Genomic DNA, 8,511 nt, shown 5'->3' with positions numbered 1-8,511 from the left:
GTAATGAATATGTTTTTGTGGTACTTACATTATTGGGGGAAAAAAGTTCACAACAGCCAGATATTTATGTATTTATTCAGTAGTCCTCTATTGTTTTCCAGAGAAGTGAAAATTATAAGCGGTTCCCTTTCCTGGCACTTTGGAGACAAATTATAATTACTATTACTTACTAAATCTTATGAATAGGGCTGGACAGAATTGAAAAAACAGCCAGATATTTATGTATTTATTCAGTAGTCCTCTATTTTTTTCCAGAGAAGTGAAAATTATAAGCGGTTCCCTTTCCTGGGACTTTGAAGACAAATTATAATTACTATTACTTACTAAATCTTATGAATAGGGCTGGACAGAATTGAAAAGCAACGGGAAAGTCTTGCAACTCCAAAATATCTGTCCTTCTGAGATTTGCTAGTGTGCATCTTATAGCATGTTTTATATTCAGAAGTATAAGAACTTGGAAATTTATAGATTTAAATGCATTCATTAAAAATAAATGAGATAAATTATTAACTTAAGAAGCTAAAAGAAAATAACAACAAAGAACAAAGAGTAAACCCAAAGAAATGAGAAGAAAGACCATAATCAAAATGTGAGAATAAATTAATGAAATAGAAAACAACAAAAAGTAGAAATAATGAACAAAAGAAAAAGTTGGTGCTTTAAAAATTAATAAAATAGACAAACGTACAGCAAGATTAGTCAAGAAAAACTTTTCCAAGCAAACTAGGAATAGAAGAAAATGTCTTTAACTTAATATAGGATATTTATCAAAAATCTACAGTAAAAGCTCACACTTAATTTTCAAACATTAGATACATTCCTGTACAGTCAAGAACATTGTACTAGAGGTCCCAGCCAACATAATAAGAAAATGAAAGTGACACAAAAGGATTAGAAAGAAAGAAAACAAATTGGTATTATTCAAATAAAACATGAGTATAATTGTGAAAATAAGAAATCAAAGAAATTCCACATGTGAACCAATAGACCTAATAAGAAAGTTTAGAAGGATCATTGGTTACAAGATAATAAAACATGAGTATAATTGTGAAAATAAGAAATCAAAGGAATTCCACATGTGAACCAATAGACCTAATAAGAAAGTTTAGAAGGATCATTGGTTACAAGATTGGCATTTGAAAAACTGGTGTTCCTACATATGAGCAATAACACTAACAGATATATGTAAATACCAAAAAGATACTCTTCTATGCATAAAATTATAAAGGTTGGAGAGGACAGAATCAATGGAGAGATAAAACACACTCAGGTGAGAAGAATCAACACTGTAGTAACCTTGGTATTCTCTAAATTAATTTATAAATTTAATGCAATTCCAAGAAAAATCCCAACAGAATTGTTTTCATCAAACTAGACTAATTCTGAAATCAATATGAAGGGACTCGCCAGTTAGCTCAGTTGGTTAGAGTGGGGTGACAACACCAAGGTCAAGGGTGATCCCTGTACCAGCCAGCTGCCAAAGGGGAAAAAAATGAGAAAGTAAGATATAAAAATGTATTTTAAAATTATAATAAAATAGTGAGGCATTGGCATAAACTAGATAAATGGATCAGAACAGACCCAAGGTATATGGTAGAAGTGGCATTACAAATCAGTGGAGAGAAGAGGGTGGGCAGCAGGCACACCGTCTCTTTGCCAGCCCTGTAGAGGGGTAGGTTTATTTTACTGGGCTGTGTGACAATATTATTTTACCAGGGTGCCGATGACATAGTGATGAGTCACCTCCCACTGTAGAACCTGCTTCCACGTGCCCTCTGATGACTGATTTGTCTTCTCGAGTACCTAGGAAGGAGGTGCTCTGAATAGGAGACGTCAAATGCTTATTCCTGGAAAAAAATACCCCCGATTATAATCAGTAAATGAACATTCTTGTTTGTAGGTTGTATCTCAGGAGATAACCTAGCTACTCCTGACATATGAGAGAATGTACACTAGATGATCTTCAGCCCTGAGGGCGAGGTCTTGAGGGAACGAGAGGGGACTGAACATGAGGCTGAGGATGTCAGAATGGACCCGAGGTACTGAAAGGGCAACCTCACAAAGAAACTCTGTATTTCACAGTTTTTTCCAAGGAACACCTGCCTTGAGGCATGGTTGAAGCAATTTCTACCCTTACAGTTTCTTTTGTTGTGGGTGTGGGAGAAGAATGGGTTAAGGAAGGAGAAGGAAAAGGAATTTAAGGTCATCTAACAAGGTTGCAATTAGGTATTTTCTAAATGAAAACTGTTCAGAATTCATCTACTTAACCTATTCTCTGTGCCCAAATGTGTCAGCTTGCAGTCGCATCTCCACGACTGCTCATTTTCCAACTATTCTTTAATCAGTTGAGGTAGCACGATTCTGCCCACCACCCAGGTAAACCACGGTGGGAAAGACAGAGAAAGAAAGAAATGATAGTATCAAAGCTGAGAGATGTTTTTCAAATTGAAGAAGAAAGGATGGCAAAAAATGTTCTCTCACTCTTAGCAAAGAAAGAAATGCAGACACCAGGATACACTGATGTTCTATCAAGTTAGGGAAAATTTTTGAGTGTTTGGTGAAATGAATACACCGACAGTGGGAGTGTGTAGGACAAACTTTCTGGACAGCAATTTAGCATTGCGTACCTCTGTTTAAAACCAATGACTCATGGATTTCAGTCTGGAAAATCTTTATGCACAAAGTGCTGGAAAACCTTGATGCACAGCATCAAGTGATGCACTATTGTAGTAGCATCACTTAAAGTAGCTAAAAAACTGAAAACACACTAAATATTTAATAATGAGAGTTGTCTAGTAAATTATGATATGTTCACAAGAGGAATATTATATAGCTGTAAGAATAATGTAAAGGATTAATAACATGGAGGTTTTTCCTTATTTTAAAGAAAAAAGAGTAGAAATATAGAGAAATAGAAAAAGAGAAATAGAAAAAAATAGTAGAGAATATGATCTCAAACATATCAAAAGTATACAGAAGAAAAAACTAGAAAGAATTACAATAAAATGACAGAAGACTTTCTCCCTGATAGTTCTAGCTTTTTTGCCCAAATTTCTGTCAAGCACTTCAAGATGTGTCTTCTGGAGAGCCAGCAAATCACATGTTCTGCTCCTGATTCTTAACAAAACCTTTTGAAAAGCGACAATTTATGGCCATTTCCAATAAAGCTTCTGATGCAGCCACAACTTTTTATGGAATTGCTGGCAAAGGCTATGAGAGCCACACACATTGATATCATATAGAACCCATGACAAAGGGCTTCTCTTCTCTAAAGAGCAGGACAGGTGGGTTACCTGGCACCCCTGGGCTTCACCTGTCCTTGGAGCATCACGATTTTTATTCCAGGAAAAGTACTGTTTGCCAAAGGAATCTTTCACCATTTCAAAGACATCAATAGTCTCTGACCTTTCCAAAAGCAGCTCACCAAGTGGAAATTGTTCAATAGTGATGGTGAGGATGTCATGAATAAACCAAGGAGCTGGTTGCTGGAGGAGAAGCCGGCTCCTCGGTGGCAACTTGCAATACGCAGTGAGGGAATCCTGGAGGGGAGGCTGTCATTTGGCTGTTTTCTTCTTTTGCTCCAAACCCCAGTCAGTTTGACCATTTCCTAATACATCATTCATCAAAATATCCCCTGATTTATTGTGAGTTTTCTCTTTGGCTAAACAATGGACTAAACGCCCATGCTGAATCCATCAAGAGAGGGCGAGTGTTTTGAGGAAAATAAAATATTAGGAAATTTTCAGCCTTTAAAAATTGAATTCTATTTTGAAAATTATCCATGTGATTCAACTCATTTTGAGAATGGACAGTGTCAGTTGCACCACCAGCACTGTGGGGTTTGTGTCCTGTAGCATTTGGTGGCTGCTTTTGTTGTGAAAATGAAGCCAAAGGATGCTATCTGAAGCTATATATACTTTCTGCTGTCATTTTCCTACTTAAGAGTCCTTAATGTAAACAATGACAGATGTCCATAATCGTAATTGTGGGATACATTTGCATTAATTCCTGTCAAAGGAAAGCTGTTCTAAATATCATAACATGGCGATTATATGATGATTACATGTCACCTCTTTACACAGTAGAATTTCAGGCCACCTGCAGTTTTGGGTAGCACAGAACTTAATGACACAATTTGACATAAAAGAGAAATTTCTTTTACAGTGACAATTTTTTAAATAACAGGAGAAAATTTTTTACAGAAATCTTTTTATTAACTCTCTAAACCTCATTCATGAGTATTCTTGGTGTATCACTTTCCTAGGGCTACCATAACAAAGTATCACAAACTGGGTGGCTTAAAACACCAGGAATTTATGTCTCACTCTTCTGGAAGCTAGAATTCTGAAATCGAGGTGTTGGCAGGGCCATGCTCCCTCTGAAACCTATGGGGAGAATCCTTCCTTGCCTCTTCCTGACTTCTAGAGGTTTGCTGATGACCTTTGACATACCTTGGCTTGCAGCTGAATAACTCCAATCTCTGCTTTTTTTTTTTTTTTTTTTTTTTTGGTGGCTGGCTGGTGTGGGGATCCAAACCTTTGACCTTGGTGTTCTGATACTGTGCTCTAACCAACGGGGCTAACCAGCCAGCCCAATCTCTGCTTTTATAATCGCTTGGCCTTCTCTCTGTGTATATCTGTCTTTACATGGTCATCTTATAAGGTCATGACACCAATCATACTGGATTAGGGATCCACTTTACTTCAGTATGACCTCATCTTAACTAATTACATTTTCAATGGCCCTATTTCCAAATAAGGTCACATTCTGAGGTCCAGGAGGTTAGGACTTCAACTTATCTCTTTTTGGGATAACACAATTCAATTCATTCCATGTGAGGTCCATGGATTTTGGGATAAGAGCCTGCTGAGACAGTCAGAGGACAGCATGGGGACCCTGGGACCAGAAATTATGAAACAAGTGTGCAGAGAAGGAAGTGGGAGTGGGACAAATGGAGCCCATTTTTCAATGTTGCCTATAAACCTGGTTGTGGTGTTCTCTCCCTGAAGATTTGGGTGCAGCCACCCTAGTTACTAATGGTAGTATTTGGCCACTTCCTGCCTGATGACACTCGAGTTCTGTACTAGAGTCCGGGCTGCAAAGTGAAATTTGTGGTTGTGTCTAGGACACTCTCTGGTGCTGCCATATGTTTGAAAATGTCTGCATTTTGTGCATAGACACACGAGCAGTGTTTTCGTAAGTGGAGTTACATAATTAGGGCATGGACTTGCATAATAATTACCATGTATAATTAGGCACAGACTTCTTGTCCTTTAGACAATCAAGACATCTAATTACAAAATTAAGATGTAATTACGCAGCCCAAGATCTTCATATTTCTTTCTCCCCATTAGAGATTACATTTAGAAAATAAATCACGAAAACTGATGAAGAAATGAACATAGACACCCGATTTGAGGATGTTGAAGAAAGTGTTAAATGGGCTAACTCTCCTTTGATCTTTCTCCTTATGTGTAAGGGGAATTATTTAAAATATCATAGTCTACTTGAAAGAATAACGTTTACCAACTGTGCTGTCAACCTTTGGTACACACACTACTGAAGAGGAATGTTAGCGTGGCTAATCCACGTAATCCACACGTGGCTCTTGAGTGTGGTTTGTAATTACACTTGAGCGTGGACTTAAATGTGATGTCCTGGGAATTCACTCAAACCTAATAATGCAGCCATACGGTGGCAAGCTTAGGTGAGCTGGGAGAAGAACCTGCCTTCCTGCTCTGCCTTGCTTGGTCTTCCCTGGTGACCACTTTAAAAACAGACCCACTGCTCCAAATAATGCAAAACAACACTTAAATTGTGTTGTCCTTTCCCTGAATAGTTGGGTATTTTGCTGGAATGTTTTTATTTTAAGTGCTCCTTATTGGACCGCAGGTGGGAAAGGGAAAGTTCAAAGAATATAGCAAAGATTCCACCTTCCTAAGAAGTGAGTTATTTGAGCAGTGTTTTTTGCAATTCCTTTACTCCTAGGAAGCCAGACTGTAGTGATATTTTCCATGTTTTTCCTTGCCCTTAAATTGAGATTTGGATGATCTCTGCATGATGCTAAATACCCAGCTTGACTCATTAATTTTTCTGAACTAGCTGAACTTTTGACCTCGTTGGCTGGCTGGTTAGGGATCAGAGCCATATGTCCAGGTTTTTCTAAGCCAGTTCTGACTTTAAGCGTGTTATCCCTCTGTTTCCATAAACTGTTGAAATATCCTAGTAATTACAATGTTTTGACAGCCACACTGCACTTCTCAGGCTGCCGCTTTCTCCTGGAAAGTGGCACAGAAATCTGTCGGACCATGCTTCCTGATTTTTGGTTAAGAAAATATGCTTCCCATATGGTTGTGGGCCGGGAATACAAAGACTTAGGTTGTAAGTGGTTGGTGACAGCATCTCCTGTCCATGGTGTGTTCCCTCCGTCCCTATTTTTATTTTTCTCTATTAGGCCATGGAATGTGATGAAGGACAAATTGTGCATGTGTGTGGGGGCGGGGGGGGGGAGTAGGGGCATCAGTCCTGACCAAGAAAACACACAGATTTGCACAGGGCACTTTTGCCACTGGTAGTTTTTTTGCCTCGCCTTCTGAGCCCATGATAGATTTAGAGGCAAAGGAACTGGACCAGGGAGAGGTACATTTTTAAATACAATTTATTGATGGGAGCTCTAGGTGGGGGAGGGGCAGTTGGGCCATGTCATCTCTAAAACATCTCCCGACTGCGGGGCTTCGGCATCCCGTGATCTCTAGCCTGTCACTCACCCGGGAGGAAGGTACTGAGCTCCTGCTCTATGCACTCAGCTCTCAGCCCCTACCTCTTCAGTCCTTTAGACACGTTAACTGGAAATTTATTCTTTGCCCTTATTTCTGGAGAACTCAATAATTCTGATTGTTAATAAAGCCAAAAGCATGAATGCAAACTTCCATTTCTCAGTTTTTAAAATTTGCTCCCCACTCCTCCAGGTACGCCACATCAGCATTCTCAAGATTGGAGAAGTTGGGCATCAGACATCCCAAGCCATCTCCATTCATTGGAAATTTGACATTTTTCCGCCAGGTAAGGGCTGCCTTCTGTTGACTTCCAGCATGAGCTACACTGAGCCCAGTGCAGGCTTTGCGCATGAGGCCCTGCTCTCACCCAGGTCGCTCACACCTGGGGTGGTCCATGCATGAGGGCACTGGGTGATGGGATGACCCCTTCTCTACTTGGATGAATTTTTATGTGGTGATCTGTCTCTCATCACTCATCAATATGTATTGAGTTCTGTCATCCATTACCCCAAATCTCATTTATTGAGCGTCTAAATGTGCCAGGAATGCAAAAGTAGAAGTTACCCGTGATGTACAACACCAAATGAAATGTGCCCTTGTGCTAGATGGGGTGCTGTGAGGTGGTAGCTGTGGTTTCCTGTCAGAGGAGAGGAAGATTTGTCAGGGCTCGAATCATCCTGGGGGATGTCCTGAAGAAGGGGGCCTGCAGAGCCATAGACACAGAGACAAGGACACACGCACCAGGTGGGAGCACCATGTGTGTGAGGGCACCAGCATGAGAATGGCGGCATTGGTCAACCAGCAGCCCCGCCTGGCTGGAAGCCAACGAGTAGGGAGCATGGGGAATGCGGTTGAGCGAGAGGCAGCTGGTTGCTTGCAGGCCGGAAAGACAAGTGAAGAACGGCTCGTGTACTAATATTGCTGGGTAACAGAGAGACATGGAAATGAAAAGCTACTCTGCACGGAAGAATTTGGTTAGGGCTGAGGATCCAGCCATTGCTGAAGTCTAGATGTAGATGCACTGAGTGCTTGGCTCAGCGTGGTGACAGGACTGAAGAGAGGACACTGGGGCCACGTGAAGAACTCCTGTGACTAAGACGGTGTGGGGAATTCAAGGCAAAATGAGACAAACATGTCTACATTTTGAGCCATGGTAATAAGGACAATGGCCATGGGTTGACAGAAATGAAGGTTGAGGGGGCGGCAAATATTTGAAGTGTGTTGCCTGTGATTAGCCAGAGTGACTCGCCAGCGGAAGTGGCCAGTGGGCACGTGTAGATACAGCCCCCAGACTCTATCTTCTAAAGCTATTTTTTTCTCACATTGGGTTTTCTCAGAAATCAGATGATTCATTCTGCTAACTCATGGGACCCAACATCAGGAGCCAACAGATCCCGCATGTGAAAAGCCATTAAACCAAACAAAGGCAGGAAGACCTAAATTTGGGCTAGTCCTGATAATATTCCTGTAGCACCTCTTTAGGATTCCCCCATCCTCAACCCCCAGAAAGGCTGGTCCTTGGCACTAGATAGAAAGTGACATCAGCCATTTGCATCCTCGATCCTCCCCTTCTCAGTTTCTGTTCTATTCCTTTCTGTCCCTTGCTTTGTCCAGCACCCTTCTCACTATTCATTGTTATTTCTCTCTTCCTAGCGTTTCTAAACACCTTGCTCTCTCACCTCTCTCTCTGCGGTGGCCGGTTCACCACTTTTAAGCCCACAAACAACTACCTCAT

The 8,511-nt window shown here is 40.6% G+C and overlaps 1 protein-coding gene across 1 annotated transcript in view; it reads left to right on the top strand.

Annotated features, from left to right (window-relative positions):
- The first annotated feature begins 6,974 nt into the window (after positions 1 to 6,974).
- TBXAS1 (thromboxane A synthase 1 (platelet)) overlaps positions 6,975 to 8,511 on the top strand; it is a 150,757-nt gene continuing 149,220 nt past the window's right edge. The window contains exon 1 of the mRNA XM_008571487.1: positions 6,975 to 7,062. The gene's annotated coding sequence lies outside the window, so the exon portion shown is untranslated. The remainder of the gene's footprint in view (positions 7,063 to 8,511) is intronic.

This window comes from Galeopterus variegatus, unplaced genomic scaffold (genome assembly GCF_000696425.1).
Source record: "Galeopterus variegatus unplaced genomic scaffold, G_variegatus-3.0.2 Scaffold690, whole genome shotgun sequence".
NCBI classification, from domain to species: Eukaryota; Metazoa; Chordata; class Mammalia; order Dermoptera; family Cynocephalidae; genus Galeopterus; species Galeopterus variegatus.
Note: the sequence above shows the minus strand (reverse complement) of the source record. Positions and strands in the feature narration are given on the sequence as shown.